We start from the raw sequence: 13,009 nt of genomic DNA, 5'->3' as shown, positions 1-13,009 counted from the left end.
TTGCCGTTAGATATCCGTGAGGCACAATCGATTGGGACCTTCAAGAAACTAGTGAAGGATCATTATTTGTCTCTTTCAGCCGAACCACGCTGAAGCGAATCATTTTAAGTGTGTCATTTGAATTATTTATGTATTTCATACTAATTGGGGATGTTATATGTAATATATTTATATAGATATTTATGTTATATATTTTATTTGTATTTATATATAATATATTTATATATATATTATAGTTATATATATATATATATATATTTTATTTATATTTATATATTTGTATAATTTTTAAATCTTATTTATTGCACCACCTACCTCTTTTCTACGTTTTTTCCTTTTACGCCATTGGTTGCCTGGAAGAAATCGCTATGTAGCGATAAGGCCACCAAATTGTACTCTCTTGATTGTATTTATATCTTTGTAACTACTTTTTGTTTCTTTGGTGTACAATAAAAGTGTATTCATTCATTCATTCATTCATGTTACTAATAATCTTACAGCACATAAAAATTGTAGTAACTGCTTAACAAAAATATAACTATGCTGGGAAAAAATACAACAATTACTTTTCCGAAACGACTCTCGTAGACAGTTTGAAATTACATTCTTGAACAACGCCTGCACTCCGCCCCAGGAATAAATTAGTTAGCGAAGAGCTGTCAAAAGTTACGCATGTGCTAAAATTATAACCTAGTAAATGTTACTACACCTGAACAGTGTCTAGAAGTGGAGCACCTTAGGTCATTCCTCTTGCTCTAGTTATTACTAACTACACCTACGTATTGCTATTGCTTCGTGCCTATCGATCTAACAGTACAGTTCAAATTGAAATCTATTAACTAAGTCGATTTATCAGATTGTGTATCTAAGCGAAGCCATACTTGATTGCCTTTCATATAAAAATCGTTAACTTGTGGTGTTTGTCTAATTTAACTTAAATGGGGTTTTTTGGTTAAGAGCAAATCTTTAGCGTTACTTTAAGCAACGTTCTACATTATCCTTTGGTTTCCAAAACGTGCAACGTTATGAACATTGAGACAAGCACACTACCCAATCGTTATCGGCAGATATACTGGGTTTGATTGCGCTGCCCGATCCCCTTATCTCTGGCAATCGTCAAATATCTTAATCAGTTGGCAATAGTCCATAACAAACAATTCCCCAACAATATTTCGAATTCATAGCTTAACATCATAAAATAAACCGGGTGATATTACACGTTATGACAGGAAATTGCGTAGGTTTATTTGTATTATGTAGTCGATACATCTGAGCACCTGCTGTGGCAGTAAAGTAATCTTTGTGAAATGATTCATAGGTTTTCTCAGCTACCTTTTATTTGTGAAATTCAACATTATATCTTCTAGATAGTCCGTTTCATTATCAATAAGAACTTTTTGTACTGTGTGTACTGATATATGTATATTATAATGCCAAATTGATTATCATCAACCTAATTACTGTTCCATAACTGGATAGAAGCCTGTTGCTCATGAGAGAGAGCTTCAAAATAGAATACTTATCAAATTGCTGTCCACCTGTCTATATGTCTGTGACTTGAGTTTGATTTTAATAAAATTTTGTTTTACTTTGTTGTCATCATCATCAGCATCATCATCATCATTGTGCGACCACTACTGGACATAGGCCTCTTTCAAGCAACGTCAACTTTTCCTATTTTCGGCTTTCCTCATCCAGTCAATGCCTGCCACTTTTCGGAGGTGGTCGCTCCATCTGGTTGGGGGGCGTCCGACACTCCGTTTACCGACACGCGGTCTCCACTCGAGGACCTTTCGACTCCAACGTCCGTCGGTACTCCGACAAACGTAATCAGCCCACTACCACTTTAGTTAACACGAAAGGCTATGTCAGTAACTTTAGTTCTTTGGCGAATCACTTCGTTACGGATCTTATCCCTCAAAGAAATACCAAGCATAGCTCTTTCCATATCACGCTGAGCGACTTGAAGTTCCACAGTTCAGAGTTCAGTCTCAGTGTCCACGTTTCGGCACCTTAAGACATGACCGGCAGGACGCACTGATTGAAAATTTTTCTCTTCAGGCATTGCGGTAAGAGCGACGAAAAGACCTACTACAACTACTTAATTGAACCTATATTGAATACATTTTACCTGCTGGAACAAGCTTATTAACAAAATGTTCTATTGCAATACTGATAGGTACTTGATAGATGTAACAAGTGGTTTACCTGATGTGCGGAGAGGCGATCGATAGGACCGGGGTCGGCGACTTGTACCCTTGTCTCCCTGCACGCGGCAACGCAGCCCCCAGACTAACTTTATAGGGCTGTCACTATAAAAAAATTAATCTTCTCATAAGTTTTGTGATCTGTTCACCAGCTGATCATTAAAAACTTAAATGCTCAAACTCTAGAATCATCGCGTATTATACCATGTGTGACTTCAAAAATCTTTGCATAATTCAGATGTTTGCCTCATATGAACTTCTAATACCTCTCTTAAAGATACTATAACTCAGTTATATAACACCCAATATCAAATTTTAAATTAAAGTTAATCTGATGAATTTACTATTTATATGGATTGTAGGTTTATTTTCGACTGAACAAACTATTTCATTGTTTGTTGTGAAATCTGTAGCTGGATGGGTAATCTTAGTTAAGCGGTACACCCTGGTTATAATTGTTACTTTGGGGTCTTAATTACCTAAGCCAACTCGCATTTGGTTAGTGCCCAGAAGAATATTCATTATATTCATGATAACATAATTTTGAAATAGCAAAATTAGCATGACTCTTGATTAGGACACCATTTAGAAAGAATTTTATCAACCTAGGATGCATAAAAGCATGTGCAACACAGACAAAAAGTTCATAATAGAAAGATAAAGCACGAAACTAAGCGCCAGTAAACATTTATGAAAATGCAACAACACAACAATGTTTTTTTTTATAGCTAAGCTGTAGTAAAAATGTAATGCTTCTAGCTGTTAATGGAAGTGTATTTATAATAACATTACCACATTTTACACTAGTTACTTGTTTGTTATAATAAAACGCGAGAGGCATTTTCCGCTAATGCATAATATGATATTCCATATCTTATTCATATATCGATGATCAGAGGTAAACGTTTGATATGAAATTATAAACTGCAGAAAAGCCACTTTTCTTCAGTTCTACATAGTTCTTTTGCTACTGGAAATATCGATAAGATAACGAAGTTGTGCTTACCTGCTTCTAAATTAAATTTATTAATTTATTGTCAAATTTTGCGAAACCTGTTGGAGACCATAAAACATTTAAGATTGATCTAGAAGATGGTTGGTGTGTCTGACCGTTCTTGTGTGGGTACTAAAATGCTTTAGACGGAATGTAGGTCAGCCAACGCATTAGGCCAGATCTCATTGTATAACCATCTGGGAAATATTGGATGCGAAAAGCATAGTAGATTGCATGTACGTACCTAATTGCAGAAACTCATATACAGTAGTAGTTAGCGTAGATTTGATAGAGAAAACTACTTACTAAAAATTGAACATCGTCACCGGTTTATGCCTGGAATCTTAAGTAATTTTTGGGGAGAACTGTTTACTGTCCCAGCATATTACCCAATTATTAAGCAAATGTAGTTTGATAAAACAGTGGGCTCTCGCGCAGAATTGCAGCTAGTTGTTTTCCCATTTGAGGCTTATTTTTTACCAAATGAGTAAGAATGATAAATTTTAAGATATAATATATATTAATATATTATCATAAAAGACTAAGTATACTTTGTATATTTGATGGAAGTTGAACTCGGTACATCTTCGCTTCTCAAGCCAACTAGGTGAGGCATCGTACCCATACCTAGTATGATTGAAAATACAAGATAAACGCACATTTTTAAACCGTTTTAGACTGATATCCATACTAGTCCATAGGGTTCTCTGTCGGATTTTAAAAGTCTCTCAACCATCTCACAAATTCGCTAAGCATCATCCATTGACATCTTTCCGCAAAGTTCATTACCTATCTGAGTTATGTCAGTTACTTTTGTTCTTTTCCTGATCTCCACATCGATTCTTTCATACAGAGATATTCCAAGCATCGTTATATTCATCACTCGCTGAATGACTGAGTTTTGTTATCAGCCATAGTTGTAAACCTCATTATTATTGTAATATAAACATGAAAGTAGAACTAATAGGAATACTTCCGTTCCATGATGCTGGTGGAACTAATAGTTGAACTAGGTGATCTAATGAAGTTTTAGGTACTTACTATTCTCTAAGATGTACATCGCTAAAACAGTAGCAATTCATTTGATGGAAGTCGGCTGTTGCTCTTAATCTGTGTAGGCATAACAATTCTGAGAATGGCTGTTACATGAATGCAAACAACACAATGGCGTCGCTTTTATTAAAGTACACTGGGATCGTGCATTACTTCATGTCGGAGGAGCCCGTTTCGTCGTAAGTCACTGGAAATGATTCTAGTTACGTCACTATTACATTGGGAACTATGATAAATCACGCTGTCTTTCACCAGCTCGTTAATCTGAGATGTAGCCGAATGCATTATTATTTAGTAATTACGGATACGAAGTTACATCTGGTTGTACAAATGGGGGATAATTATGATGACATAAGCGGTGAACAATTAGATAACAGATACCACATTTGGATTGTTAATCTGCATGCTTATGTAATAATATATTCATTCAACTGAAAAAAAACGTAGATGGTCTTAATTTTTTTGATTCGAAGTGGGCATTCTATTCTGTATTAGTTATGAATTGTTTTTTTTTTATTTTATTTAAGCATGTCAATCAGATAGCTACACGTATTTCTAGGTTTGGCATGTAGCATTTTTAATTTTCAGACTTATTCGTAGTTGTTTTTTTTTTAATTCTTGGTTCGTTCATAGGTATATTATAGGAAAATCATAATCTCTCTCTATTTGAGTGGGTTTGAAAGTGAAATGTTGTAGGGAAGCAAGGTATTAATTAGTTGCTGGCTGATACAAGTTACTAACCGTAATCTTATCAAGCAGGTAACTAGTTATTTAAATATATCAAGTGATTCATGTTCTGTTTGCAATTTCCAGGTACGTAGTCTGATTGCTGAGTACCGTCCACAACTAGGAGCCATCATGCCGTACGGTATTGTAGAGATAACTATTAATATTTCAATACCTCTCATTCTTTGAGGGAAAGGTTTTATTTTTTCGTTGTCTCTGAACTAACTGGCTAAACATTTTTGGTGTACAGACAGTGGTTAAAAATCAGCGATGAGTACTTTTATAATTTTGGCACTTCTTTAAAAACATTGCAAGAATTGTTAGAGTTACAATGCTGTCATTAATTTTGGTGGCATACTGCCCGTACATAGATAACATATTTAACTTTATCATCCGCGTAAGATGAGGTTAGTAAATAAGTACAGTGCAATGGACTTTATGCCTTTGAAACAATTTTTCTGAACCTTGCAAAGTACCTAACATTATACTTAATAGGGGTCCATACAAAGAATGTAACCAAAGTATACCCAACAACAAAAGTCGTATATAAATACGTTTTTACAGTGCATAACATAAGGCTGAATTACACTATGATATGTAGATCAGCGTGGGTCACCGTACTTAATAGCTTGTTATCTGTGCAAATACCTCAATAAATAATTAAGTTAATTATATACGGTACGTGAACGGTACATATATTTGTAGTAAAAACTTGGCACTATAAACTAATTGCTGTCATAGGTCATTCAGATATTCGGTTATCAGTGCAAATCACGCATTTTGCACCAAAATTGCCATCATACTTTTTTGTTATCGTGTTATTGACAGTAATTGGCACTTTGATTGCAGTTAATCGGTTCCCATTAGACTCTATATATTGAAATTATTCTAAAGGAACTTTTATTTTATCTAAAAGGCTTAGAGTTACGTCTAAGCTAGACTAGAATTCTAGTTATGAAATGCTGTTAGTAGCCGTTTCAAGCCGTTCACTAGTATTCAATTATCCGGTATTATGTAAAAGGCCGATGATTCACATATTATATTATGCTCTGATGCTATTATACTAATATGTTTTGAAACACAAAACCTACAAAGTAATATCTAATAGACTGCGTACAATAGAAAATGTGTATTTCGAATTGGTCACAAATGTATGGTAGTTTGATAGAGCATCATGTAACGTACTTACCCACGCTAGTACTGTGACCATAATATCTTATTTGATTCGATGTTTTTAGGATTGGATCACTGCCTACACCACTAATTGTAATCTGCCATAATCAATCAGGCAACTAATGCAGTGACCCCCAAAAAAGTACGCATAAAAAATGAATTATGTCTCGATACTACCTACATATGCATTCTAGTAAATTGGTTTGGAAGGCTTCCGTACTGATAAGATCTTGCAAAAAATCTCACTGATAGCTTTGGTGACATCGGAAGATAGCTCTTAATTTTTCTGGAGAAGCAAACATTGGCGGAAAAGTAGTGACGTAGTTTGTATTTTATGGCGAAGCAAGAACATTTCACAATAGACAAAACTGCATTAAGTCCGCACCCCTTTTTTTTATATTCTTATATGGTGCTGAGTTGTAGACTCTAAAATCCGCCGATCCATGTTTCACCTAAATGCTAAAGATTTCCTGGACACAAGACCCATGTCTCTATCTCGAATAGACTAAAAGTAATAATACGGATATCCAACATCTGATGCTCGACTACTTCGGTCACATTGCTTGGAAGAAATCCAGCAGCATAGATAACCTTTTTGTGAAAGCACTGGGAGCCGCTGGAAACAAGCGGCCTAGGACTGTGTTTTTTTGGAACTCCCTGAAAAAGATTTTTGTCCATTGTACAGCAGTCAATTGGTTGTAGTGATCATGATGATGACAACGAAAAGCTTTTAATCACTTTTAAGGTCAGCAATGTTTAAGTGATGATGATCAGAAGATTTTAAACACTGTGAAAGAAAATCGTTGCATCTATTTTAATATTATTCACGTTGACACTAATAGGCAGAAATGGCGAAAAAATTATAAGGGAGTGCTATTTCATGGGAGCCACGATTGGGATATTTTTCAGCGCAGCGTTTTGGATATCACCAAAGACAGACATTAGACTGGCACAGGAATATTTTTATGTAAATACGTTTGTAGTCCGTTCATCTTTGCAGTAAAAAATAAAGTTAGTTTAAGTATATAATTGGATTAAAAGGTATAATTCTATGCAAATTTTATATGAATAAATAGATCTGTTATAAATCTATGAATAGTCTTATCACCGGTGACCACGTTCTACTTATCTTTTGCTCTTTGACGTTCTGTTTCAGTGAATCACTAGCCATGTTTGCTTGTAATCTCGCTAAAGATAACTAATTGATGCATTTTGCTGTGTGGGGCGTGTGTATGCCACGTGTCCCACGCCTTTACATTTTATACATAATATCGTTATTATCGTAATTATATGCACTTATGCTCTAACATTGTTATGAACGTTAAGCTTTATATACACGATAGATGAACGTTTCTAAGTGAAAATATTCTGTTACTGCGTTTAACTAGTTGTAATTTTTACAGCAATAAGACGTTTTTGAGTTTTAATTTGTTTGGTTTCGTATTCAGTGTGTTTTAACATAACAATGGGTACAGATCCAATACTTTAACAATATAATTATCGGTGCGTTTCCATTCTCAGTAAATGTAAGATCCTGCATTTGCAACCAGAACTGCTTTAGACTCGAATATTTGCGTATTATGTACACTTCAGTGTCATATGAGTTATTACACTGGGAACGCCTGGTTAATTAGGTACCTTGAGTTTTTTTTAAACCTAATTATTATCATAATTCAAGACCCGTCATACTACACATTCTTTATATGATTGTGGAAAGCATATCGGGTCATTTATAAAATTGTATTCCCAAGGAAATCCCCATTGCGTCTAACAATTAATAACAAGGTAGAAACTATTCGTGTAGTGTGTTTTTTATCATTATTATCAAATTCATGAAAGAGAGGCTCCACTTTCTACTTCTAAACACAGGATAAATCCAAAGTTAGAAGGTGATCGTAATCTGTTAAAAAACGATCAACGTTTCGACGAAACGCGCCGACGATTGACCGATCTATGTCTACCTAAAGACCCCTTTAGGTAGACATAGATCGATCAACGACCAATTATTCATCATATTATTACAAATAGGGCCTTTAAATACTAAATATTTATGGTTTTATCTCGCTCGTGGACTACAAAATAGATGCAGTTATGATACAATTTCATTAAGTTGATAGTCCTATGTTAATGTGTTAAATTAATAAAAAAACCTGTAAATATGTACATGTATTGACAAATTAATTACATATAAACATATGTTATGAAATTTGAATTTAAATTTATAGTATGATCAGTTAACTTGAGTTATCATAAAATAATATGAAAAGACATCCTTATAATACATAATAAGGACGAAACGATTGGCACCCTTGTAATCAAAATCGATCACTCTTTTTCTGTGCTATTCAAGCACTATTTCACTTTTACTTCCTACCGCCATACGGCGTTGTAATATTTTATGTAAATTCCAATGTAATGAGGTAGGTACCTGACTTTAATTTGATGTTTCTCAATTTCTACTTCGTAACTTTACATTTTAGTGAAGCCTTACGAGTACCTATTTCGTCGTTTTAGTTTATTTTGAAGGTAGGAAGAAACATAGTATACATATAACTACTTACATTGTGTTGGGGCCCCTTGGCCAGTCGACCGTTCGTTTCAATAAACAAATCCGTGCTTGTTGAATGTTGATACAGATTCTTTTCAACTGGGCTTTGTGTATATTTCCTTACCGGAGTAGTTCACTCTTTATTTATTTTAATGACCCACATCTTAATGTTAGGTATTCTAAAGATGTCCAAGTACTTAGGTACTTTTTTTCCTAATTTTGTGCACTTTTGTTTGTTGTGCAATAAAAGTGTATTCATTCATTAACTCATTTATAGAAAACTCAGTAACTGACGTTACTTACGATTTGTTTGTTAGGTAGTTTAACTTATCCCCTTTATGATTCGATACAACTTAGTTTTTTTTTCGTTTCAAATAACTAAGTAATTTTATAAAGATAAACCGTTAAAGTTAAACAATTTTTTTACCAAAATTTGGTTGAAACAACTGTTTCCTACCCAAATACTGTTTCCCTCAAGATTCGCTAATCCTAAGGTTGCTTGCTGGTTAGCAGAGATCGCTACTAAGTGACAAGGCCGCCTTTTGTATTCTGCTTATGTCGTTGTTTTTTTTTCATTATTCTTCTTTTATCTTGTAGTGTGCAAACATAGATTACAAACAAATGAATAATCAAATCCAACCCTGGCTAGGAGGAAGTATAGGCAGAATAAAGTTGTCGGCATATCAATTAACTACTTAATAATTATTTTTAATCCTGAACTAAGCCACCTAGATTTTAAGCTACATCTAAAGTTAACAACTTCAAGGCATAGTTATAAATGTAATACCTAGATGCATTTGTGATATTATTGATAGTGCTTAAGTCTATCAAGCAAACTTAAACAAAACAGGGATAATAAAGCTACCGTGTAGGCTCAGTTAAGTCTTTTAAATATGCAAATCCAATGTACCCAAAATTTTGTTGAGCATGATGCACGCAAAATCGATTGCGTCGCGCCTTTAAAAAAAGAGCAATTTTTTTTAGTAAAGCAGATTTGATTGTGATCGCAACTCAAACACACGAAGTCACGATATCTGATATCGCGTGTCTACTTCAGCTCTCGTAAACAATAAAGGTAGGTATCTTTTTTGTAACCTTTATCAACCTATGCCAACCTAATCTATTCCCATCTGCGTATCTCATTGTTTTGCTCTGTGGAATTATGACGTTAACGGCCAAATGTGTGAGCTTATCCAATTGTAACCTATTAAAATCATTGGACCGAATTATTAATATTAATTCGTACAATTCAAAGAAAGATAGAAAGTATACTTTATTGCTCTCGATAAAACACATACAATAACAAAATAAAATGACATATTGAAATAGTTCTATTGAATCAAATGATTTTTCAAATATTTATTCTAAATTATTAAGTAGGTAGTTCATAAAGGTTTGATGTACCTTATTGAAAGTCAAAAACAAAGTAAAGAATTCCATATACAGCTAAGGATGAAAGTTGAAATAAACGAGTCTGGCGATTCCCTTATTAATAATTTATTTCTGTTGTGGCATAAATAAAGGACATGCAGTTCCATTCACATTTGCGGGGACTTCAAAAGGTTTTGTGACCGAGAGCAGCTGTTGAAGCGCGGGCCAAGCAATTACATTGGATTCTGAAACATTACTCAAAGAGAGCGGTGACAGCGTGTGCCAGATTTGTACAACTGCATGTGGCGTCTTGGTTTTGTCATTTATCCTCTTGTTACTCCTCTTTAGTCTTTGGTATTTACTACTTGGTCCGCTAAGCCTTTTGCTAAATCCATAACATTTTTTTGATAAATCCATATCCATTTTCGATGTTATATACACCCCTGACCTCTAATAATTAGTCTTTACAACTGGCGCGCTGTCACTTGCTTTGGTCTCCGATTGATTAACGTCATTCTGAAGCTGTAAGTTGTGATGCTATGCTAAGAGTATCCGAGGAACACTAAAAACAAATTCCCAAAACACTATAATACTAGTTTCAGATACACTCGTATGTCACATTTGGAACTACTAAATTAAAACTGTAATTTATATAGGAACTGTCAATCCAGTGTTTTAGAAGTCAGGGAATATTACCAACTTGACCGCGATTTTACAAAATATTATTCTTGAAAATGCCGGTGACGGTTTCACGGGTATACGATTATGTAGTTCGTCAAGGAAGGAAAAAAATGGACTTATACAACTCTACCCGCTTTGGATAAACCCTTCGATTGACTATGTAAGGAGACGGGGTGGTGCTAAGTTTTAGTTTATAGGAATCTCTTTTGTTTCTCAGATTAATTTCTGGGTTATATTCAAACAAATCTACACAAATTCAGAGTGCCTATCTACTTAAAATAATTGTTAGTTTCTAAATATACCCGGTTTTGTCACCTCAACTCGGGATTGTTTCGAATCATCGTAGCAAACTATGCAGTAAAACCCAATGGGGAATTTCCATAAGGTACATTTAGTAATAACTACTTTCGAGAATTTGTTGCGTTAAGAGTCGATTTGTTTTTTGAGAAAGTTATAACTCCTACTCAACCTATGACTTCTAATTTGTACAGGTGAAGTTTTAAAATAAAATCGTTAAAATAAAGTCATTTACCAAATTTAAAGAAGTCAAAGCAGGTCCAGATTAGTAAATATACCAAAGCTTTTTTAGTTCTGTTGAAAAGGCTTCCATTTACACAAAAAGGTCGTGTTTGATATGTTAATTTCAACAATATAGAATGAATGCATTATAATAAATTACCCAAATTGAAATAACACAATGTTATCCAGAGGTAACATAAATCACGTCTGTAATTAACATTGTTAGCGACATAATCATAATGCCAGTGATATTACTGTGTTCATTTCTGACGAGCGTAGCAGCTGACGGCGCAACATAAGGTTTCTGCAGCCCGAGTGAGATCATCCAAAAGTATTAGAGTACAAGATCATCTAAATTTGGCGATTTATTATGGGCACCTGTGTAACGCAGACGAAAGTTGAACACAAACATCCATTGTTTCATAGGTCGGACTGTAATTTATTATACATTGCTATTAAATTTCTTCTTAATTTTCTAATAGTTTATTTCCCTAAATAATGCCAGAATGAAAATTTTATCAGGCAAGTTTAAGTTAACGGAAAAAATTAACGATGTTTGTTAATTAAGACCATTTCTCGGTGTTATAATAATTAATGATTATGTTCGAATAAGATGTAGAAAATATATTTAACAGCGAGATCGTTAAAATATTTATTGACTAGTTTAATAAGCTACAACTAAAATATTATTTACTAATTACAAAAATAGTCCCAGTATGTACCAAAATCAATTTAAATTAAATCTAGAACTTCTTTGATCGCAGTGAGGCATAGCACCTTATGGGCTGGCAGAATTGCAACTTTCAATGGTCAAAATAATTCTTTGGCCACGGTACTTACCACCCCTATGAGGTGTTGGTAGGCTCGGTAACTATTTCTGATAACTCTGTAAAAAGAGCTTGAAATACCGCGATCGCAGAATCTCTATTTCAAAAGTTAAGCTGCTAACATAAAACATAAAATGAAATAAATAAAAAGATTGTTACCATAGAATGTAAATGTACTAATTAAATAACACCTAAATCCCCTACAATCGATTTCCTCATGAAACCAAACAACTACGTGTCTTGCGACGTCAATGGCAATTAAGTTGACTACAGCGACTCGTATGTAAGACGAGTTCTAACTTCTACGTAATTGATTTCACAGTCAAATTTGAAGCAACTTTGGTTAGTTTGATGGGACTTAAAACTGATAAATGAGGACTGGGAAATATGATCTAGAAAAACAAACCAAATAGATACCAACCAAGTTCGGTTTGAGCATTTTATGGTCTAACCCAACCGATCTTTTTGCTTTATTTTACAGTAACGTAGGTTTTTTGACTAATGAGATTGGCCCATTTCTTATTTCTATATATATTCGATATATATCTAAAGATATAGATAGAGCTATATCTTTTTACATATAGTGGGTCTGTGATGTGCGAGGATAGAAAATGGGTCGTTTACCGATCTAACTAATTTTACACAGCTCATCTTCGTACCTTCGTATATCTTGAAGAGTGGGCAAGCTTCCAAAGATTTTTAATTCAGAAGGTTTTTAATTCTAGCCTTTCTCTGGACAAAGATGAAGTGATTACTTTTTCCCTAGTTCACTGTTCATCGCTTAGGTATTTATAAAAAAAATATTATTTAATTATTTATTTATAAAAAAATTAGGTAGTGGGTGTACCGGTATGGTGAATGTACGTACATGTTATTTTCACAAATCTTGTAGTGTGGACGGGCTTCATAA

At 34.1% G+C, this 13,009-nt stretch overlaps 1 protein-coding gene across 1 annotated transcript in view; it reads left to right on the top strand.

The window, feature by feature from the left end:
• Window positions 1-13,009, top strand: part of LOC120637415 (fibronectin type-III domain-containing protein 3a) — an 86,492-nt gene that overhangs the window by 16,873 nt on the left and 56,610 nt on the right. The gene's annotated exons all lie outside the window — the stretch shown is intronic.

This window comes from Pararge aegeria, chromosome 3, assembly GCF_905163445.1.
Source record: "Pararge aegeria chromosome 3, ilParAegt1.1, whole genome shotgun sequence".
Classification (NCBI taxonomy): domain Eukaryota; kingdom Metazoa; phylum Arthropoda; class Insecta; order Lepidoptera; family Nymphalidae; genus Pararge; species Pararge aegeria.
Note: the sequence above shows the minus strand (reverse complement) of the source record. Positions and strands in the feature narration are given on the sequence as shown.